Genomic DNA, 7,709 nt, shown 5'->3' on the forward strand with positions numbered 1-7,709 from the left:
CAAAAGATAGGCTAATGTTTTAAAAGTAACATTTGATGATCTACTACTCTATTCTCTGTTCCCACCTTCACTCCTAACATCGGCACACACTCTTCAGTGGCTTAACATCACTCTGAAAATATAACTAAGTTCCTGGCCCTACTCTATAAATCTCCCTGTGATCTAGCTCCTCCCTGCTTCTCGAGTCCTGAATCTACAAGGAAAAAAATCTTAAAATTACTGTTATACATTCTCCCCTAGAAACACCAGACATTCAGGTAACTCAATTCTTCCACATACCCACTAATCTAATCAAGCTCTGAATATATTCCAGTCTATATACTTCTCACATCTCTTCTCAATTCCAGAAAATCTTCCACAATGTCATGTGTAATTTAACGACCATGAGCAGCAAAATATCCTATTTTTTTCAACCTCTTCTCTCAAAGCTTTCCTTAATTCATTGTACTATAAAACAAAACAAGCTAGCCAATGAATCTGCTTGCCTAAACATGTTTCTGCAGAAATTTTTATTTTAAAAAGCTGGTAATAGCACAGCCATTTATGAGCCTTAAGTAAAGTTGTTAAGGTCTCTGAAAATGGCTATAACAAATTAAAAACATAATTATAATAAAAATTAGAAGCCTGGCTTCTCCCTGAGGGCAGTGTTTTCCCTGCAGCCCTCTAAGGTAGTATAACATATTGTGGTGATTGTTAGGCTGGGAGGTATAGTAGAAATGCTTTTGTTCCTCTTTACTATTTTAATACAATTCTACAATTTGTCTCCTTAAAATGTAACTTTGAATCTCAGTTCCATGGATTTTATCACCTACTACTCTTCATTTGCTATTGTCATCTTCAGATCCCAGGTATTCAACCACATGTTTTCCAAGGCATCTGTTCCCGGCTCCATATCCCTCTCTCCACACTACTTCAGTCTTAATTCTGGTGATTTCAGTATACGTGTACATAATCATGCATAACTCTCAGGCCCTTCATCTCTTTAATTTACCTTCCAATGATCTTCCCCTGCATTCTGCCTTACCTACACACTCACATGCTCTTGCCCCAGGACTTACTATTAACAATAAATGTAACACTGCACAATTACATTGCATGCATTTCACTTTTTGATCATCGTTACTGTTTATCCTTTCAACTCACTTTCTCTATTACTCCACTCCTCCAAACTATGAATTCTACTAATTTTTTTCCCTGTCACTGAGATATTTGATATTTTCTTCCTGCTCCTAAACAAGTCTAAATATTATGGTCAATTATTATAATCTTTTTTTTTTAACACATATACTCCCTGGCTTGTCTCTAGCTTTGTTGTAGTCACCTAATAAAATCAAATCCTGTTTAATCCAACTTTATAACTTCTCTGCACTTGAAATTTGTACAACATAAAATGAAAGGAGAAAAATGCCCAACTAATTGATTACTTCATTATAAATTAATAATTATAGACCTAAATTAGGCCTTAGTGGTTTCTGCCAATTTTGTCAAAATTCCCTACATGCATTTACTCTTAAGCTATCTAAGATGACAATTTCACAGCTTCTTAGCTCTCCTCAAACCTTCAACATCACCCATTTCATTTTCATTCCCAGATAAATTCTGCTTCATGAAAAATTATTAAAGTACAAGTATACCTCAGAGACATTGCAGGTTCAGTTCTAGGCCATATTCTAATAACGCAAATCACATGACCTTTTTGGTTTCCCAGTGCATATAAAAGTTATGTTTACAGTGTATTGCAGTCAATTAAGTGTGTAAAGCATTATATATTAAAACAATGTACATACTTTAATGTAAAATAATTTATAGCTAAAAATGCTAACAATCATCTGAACTTTGAGTAAGTTGTTATCTTTTTGCTGGTGGAACGTCTTGCCTGAATGTTGATGGCTGCTGACTGATCAATGTGGTGGTTGTTGAAGGTTAGTGTGGCTGGGAAATTTTCTTAAAATAAAACAACAATGAGGTTTGCTGCATCTATTTGTTGACTCTTCCTTTCACAAAATATTTCTCTGTGGTGTGTTATATTATTTGATAGCGCTTTATTCACAGTAGAACTTCTTTCAAAATTGGAGTCTAACCTCTCAACCCTGGCACGGCTTTATCAGCTAAGATTATATAATATTCTAAGTACTTTGCTGTTGTTTCAACAATGATCACACCGTCTTCACCAGTGGTAGATCCCATTTCAAGAAACCGTTTTCTTTGTTCATCCATAAGAAACAATTTCTTACTCATTCACTTTTATCATGAAGTTGCAGCAATTCAGTCCCAGGCTCCGCTTCTAATTCTAGTTCTCTTGCTATTTCCAACACATCTACCATTACTTTCTTTATTTTAATTGTTAGTTTTTATGGGTACATGGTAGGTGTACATATTTACAGGGTACATGAAATATTTTCATACAGGCATTCAATATGTAATGGTCACATCAGGATAAATGAGGTATCCATCACTTCAAGCATATGTCCTTTCTTTCTGTTATAAACAATCCAATTATATCCTTTCAGTTGTTTTAAGATGTATAATACTATATTCTTGACTATAGTCACCCTGTTGTGCTATCAAATACTAGATCTAATTCATTCTATCTAACTGTATTTTCGTACCCATTAACCATCCCTACTTCCCACACCCAACTATCCTTCCCAGTCTCTGGTAACCTAATTCTAAATCCTTTGTTGTCATTTCAACAGTGTTCATACCATCTTTACCAGGGGTAGGTTCCATCTCATAAACCATTTTCTTTGTTCCTCCATTAGAAACAATTGCGCATATGTACCACATTTTCTTTTTCCATTTATCTGTTGAAGATAACTTAGGTTGATTCCAAATCTTGGCTATTGTGAATAGTGTTCGAATAAACATGGGAGTGCAGATGTATCCTCTATACTGATTTCTTTTCTTTGGGTACATACCAAGCAGTGAAATTGCTAGATCATATGGTACTTTAATTTTTATAATTTTGAGAAACCTCTATATTGTTCTCCATAGTAGCTGTATTAATGTACATTCCCACCAACAGTGTACAAGTGCTCCCTTTTCTCGACATCCTTGCTAGCATTTGCTATTATCTGTCTTTTGGATGAAAGTCATTTTAACTTGGGTGATATGATATCTCATTATAGCTTTGATTTGCATTTTCTGATGAACAATGCTGTTGAGCACCTTTTCATATACCTGGTTGCCATTTATATGTCTTCTTTTGCGAAATGTCTATTCAGACCTTTGCCCATTTTTAAATCAGATTATTAGATTATTTTCCAATAGAGTTGACTGAGGTTCTTATATATTCTGGTTACTAATCCTTTGACAGACATAGAGTTTGAAAATATTTTCTCCAAGTCTGTGGGTTGTCTTTTCATTTTGTTGCTTTCTTTCCTGTGCAGAAGCTTTTTAACTTGATGTAATTCCATTTGTCCATGTGTTTGCTTTGGTTGCCTGTGCTTTTGGGGTATCACTCAAGAAATCTTTGCCCAGAACAATGTCCTGGATTTTTTTCCTAATGTTTTCTCTTAGAAGTTTCATAGTTTGAGGTCTTAGACTTAAGTCTTTAATCCACTCTGATTTTATTTTTGTATATGGTTAGAAATAAGAGTCTAGTTTTATTCTTCTGCATACAGATACCTAGTTTTCCCAGCACCATTTATTGAAGAGACTGTTCTTTCCCTAATGTATGTTCTTGGCACCTTTATATAAAATGAATTCACTGTCAATTTCTAGATTGATTCCTGGGTTCTCTATTCTGTTCCATTGGTTTATGTGTCTATTTCTATGACAGTAGTTTTGGTTACTATATAGGTATAGCTCTGTAGTATGATCTGAAGTCAGGTAATGTGATTCCTCCCCGTTTGTTGTTGTTCGTGTTTTTCTCAGGATGGCTTTGGCTATTTGGGGTGTTTTGTGGTTCCATATAAGTTTTAGGATTATTTTCTATCCTTCTGTAAAGAATGTCCATGGTAGTTTTATAGAGATTGCATTGAATCTGTAGACTGCTTTGGGTAGTATGGGCATTTTAATAATGTTGGTTCTTCCAATCCACAAACATGGAATATATTTCCATTTTTATGTGTGTCCTCTTTAATTACTTTTATCAATGTTTTATAGTTTTCATTGTAGAGATCTTTTACTTCTTTGGTTTAGTTTATTCATATGTATTTTATTTTATTTATAGCTATTATAAATGGGGTTAAATTCTTAATTTATTTTTCAGATTGTTCACTGTTAGCTTATAGAAATGCTATTAATTTTTGTAAGTTGATTTTTTATCCTATAACTTTACTGAATTTGTTTATCAGATCTAATAGATGTTTTTGGGTTCAGTCTTTAGGTTTTTCCAAATATAAAATTATATCATATGAAAACAAGGATACTTTGATATCTTCCTTTCCAATTGGGATGCCCTTTATATGTTTATCTTGTTGCTCTAGCTAGGACTTCCAGTACTATGTTGTTGTGGTGAAAGTGGGCATCCTTGTCTTGTTCTAGATCTTAGAGGAAAGGCTTGTGGTTTCTCCTCATTCAGTATAATACTAGCCATGTGTCTATCATATAGGTTTTTCTTGTGTTGAGGTGTATTCCTTCTAGACCTGGTAACTGGAGGGTTTTTATCATGAAGGGATGTTTAATTTTATTAAATGATTTCTCAGCATCAATTGAAATAATCACATGATTTTTGTCCATTCTGTTGATATGATGTGTCACGTTGATTTGTATACATTTAATCTTCCTTTCATCCCTCGGATAACTCCCACTTGGTTAAGAAGAATGATCTTTTTAATGTGTTGTTGAATATGGTTTGCTAGTATTTTGTTAAGGATTTTTGCATCAATGTTCATCAGGGATATTGGCCTGTAGTTTCTTTTTTTGATGTGTCCTAGTCTGATTTTGGTATCAGGGTAATACTGACCTCATAGAATGAGTTTGAGAGTATTCTCTCCTCCTCTATTTTTCAGAATAATTTTAGTGGAATTGGTATTAGCTCTTCTTTAAATGTTGGTAAAATTCAGCAGTGAAGCCAGTGAGTCCCAGGCTTTTATTTGCTGGGGGATTTTTTTACTACAGCTTTGACCTTGTTAAATACTTATTATTGGACTGTTCAGGTTTTGGATTTCTTCTTGGTAGGTTGTATGTTTCTAGGAATTTATCCATTTCTTCTAGATTTTCAAATTTATTGGCATATTGTTGTTCATAGCAGCCTCTAGTAATCCTTTGAATTTTTGCAGTGTGAGTTGTAATTCTTCCTTTTTCATCTGTTTTATTTTTTTATTTGGGTCTTCTCTTTTTTTGTCTTAGTCTGGCTAAAAGTTTGTCAATTTTGTTTATCTTATTGAAAATCAGCTTTTCATTTTGTTTATTTTTATGTTGTTCTCTTTATTTCAGTTACATTTATTTTTTTCTAAGAGCTTTATTATTTCTTTTTTCTTACTAATTTTATTCTACTAATTGCTAGGTTGTTTATTTAAAGTTTTTCTCCTTTTTGGTATAGGCACTTATATCTATAAACTTTCCTCTTGGTGCTGCTTTTGCTGTATCCCATAGGTTTTGATATGCTGTGTTTTTATTATCATTTCTTTTTTAATTTAATTATTCTTCTATTTCTTTTTTAATTTCTTCTTTGACACAGTGGTCATTCAGGAGCATATCGTTTACTTTCTGTGTGTTTGTATAGTTGCCAAAATTCCACTTGTTATTGATTTGTAATTTTATTCCACTGTGGTCGGAGAAGATACTGAATAAGATTTCAGTTTTTTGGAATTTTTACTCGTTTTACAGCCTAACATGTGGTCTATCCTTGAGAATGATCCATGTGCTGAGGACAAAAATTTGTGTTTTGCAGCCATTGGATGAAATGTTCTGTAAATATAATTTTAGATACATTTTGTCAATAGTACAGATTAAATTTGATGTTTCTTTGTTAATTTTCTGCAGAGAAGATTTGCCCAGCACCAAAAGTGGGGTGCTGAAGTCCTCGAGCTATTATTGCATTAGAGTCTATCCCTCTGTAGCTCTAACAATATTTGCTTTATATATCTGCGTACTCTAGTGTTTGGTTCATATGTATTTGTAATTGCTATATCACCTTGCTGAATTGACCCCTTTGTCATTATATAGTGACTTTCTTTGTCTCTTCTTACAGCTTTTGTCTTGAAGTCTATTTTGTCTGATATAAGTATAGTTACTCTTGTTTTTTTGTTGTTGTTGTTGTTTCCACTTGCCTGAAGTATCTTTTTCTTCTCCTTTATTTTCAGTTTATGTATGTCTTTGTAGGTACAGTGTATTTTCTGTACACAATTACTGTCTGACTAGGGCTTATCTAAATATTCCCTCGCTGGATGCCAGCTGAGTTCTGCCCAGTGTTTCTTTCTGCTGTGACAGGGTGGCACCGAGTTCCAGTGCAAGGTCCCACAATTGCTGCGCTTTCCCTCCCCCAAGAACACAGATTTTGTGGGCCATGCAACTGCTGCTAGGGATTGGGAAGGGGTGGTATTAGCAATTCAAGACATTTCTACCTCTTTCAGTTAAAACTAGGTGTTGTGATCATGCACCTAATTTTTGGTTCTTAATAAGCTGGCTTCTTGTAATCCCAGCACTTTGGGAGGCCGAGGCGGGCGGATCACAAGGTCAGGAGATCGAGACCACGGTGAAACCCCGTTTCTACTAAAAATACAAAAAATTAGCCGGGCGCGGTGGCGGGCGCCTGTAGTCCCAGCTACTCAGGAGGCTGAGGCAGGAGAATGGCGTGAACCCGGGAGGCGGAGCTTGCAGTGAGCCGAGATTGCGCCACTGCACTCCAGCCTGGGCGACAGAGCGAGACTCTGTCTCAAAAAAAAAAAAAAAAAAAAAAAAAAAAAAAAAAAATAAGCTGGCTTTTTGTGAGGATAATTGTTAAAATGGGTGTTCTTCCTGGAAGGATGATCAGTGGAGGCTTCTATATTTTGCAGTTACTTTCTCTACCGGTGTTTTAACCCCTTAAAATCATCCAATAGGGTGGAATCAACTTCTTTTAATCTCTCGTTAATGTTGCAATTTTGAAAGCCTCCCATGAATCATGAAAGTTCATAATGGCATTTAGAATGGTGAATTCTTTCTAGGAGGTTTTCAATAGACTGCCTAAACCCATCAGAAGAATCACTATCTATGGCAGCTATATCCTTACAAAATTTGTTTTTTATTTTTTAAACAAGACTGGAAAATCAAAATTACTCGTATATTCATGATCTGCAGAATAGATGTGTTAGCAGGTATAATAACAACATTCATCTCCTTGTACATCTCCATCAGAGCTCTTGGGTAACCAGAGGTGCTGTCAATGAACAGTAATATTTTGAAAGGAATATTTTTGTCTAGGAAGTAGGTCTGAACAGTGGAGTTAAAATACTCAGTAAACCATAATGTAAATACATATGCTGTGATGCAGATTTTGTTGTTCCATTCCTAGAGCACAGGCAGAGTAGATTTCGCACAATGCTTAAGTGCACTAAGATTTTAAAACTGATAAGTGAGCATTGAGTTCAACTTAAATTTACCAGCTGCATTAGGTCCTAACAAGTGAGTCAGCCTGATCTTTGAAGTTTTGACACACGATGTTGACTTCTCTCTAGCTATAAAAGCACTAGATACCTGGTCAATGTGGCACATGCCTGTATTCCCAGCTACCTGGGAGGTTGAGGTAGTAAGATTACTGCTTGAACCCAGGAGTTGGTGGC

General features: G+C 35.0%; 1 non-coding gene across 1 annotated transcript; it reads left to right on the forward strand.

Moving 5' to 3' along the window:
- The first annotated feature begins 461 nt into the window (after nucleotides 1–461).
- Nucleotides 462–590, forward strand: LOC126954074 (small nucleolar RNA SNORA33). Its single transcript, XR_007725523.1, has one exon. It is a non-coding gene; the product is annotated as a small nucleolar RNA SNORA33 (small nucleolar RNA).
- The last annotated feature ends 7,119 nt before the right edge of the window (nucleotides 591–7,709 follow it).

The sequence above is a fragment of the Macaca thibetana genome, chromosome 4 (genome assembly GCF_024542745.1).
Source record: "Macaca thibetana thibetana isolate TM-01 chromosome 4, ASM2454274v1, whole genome shotgun sequence".
In the NCBI taxonomy this organism is placed as follows: domain Eukaryota; kingdom Metazoa; phylum Chordata; class Mammalia; order Primates; family Cercopithecidae; genus Macaca; species Macaca thibetana.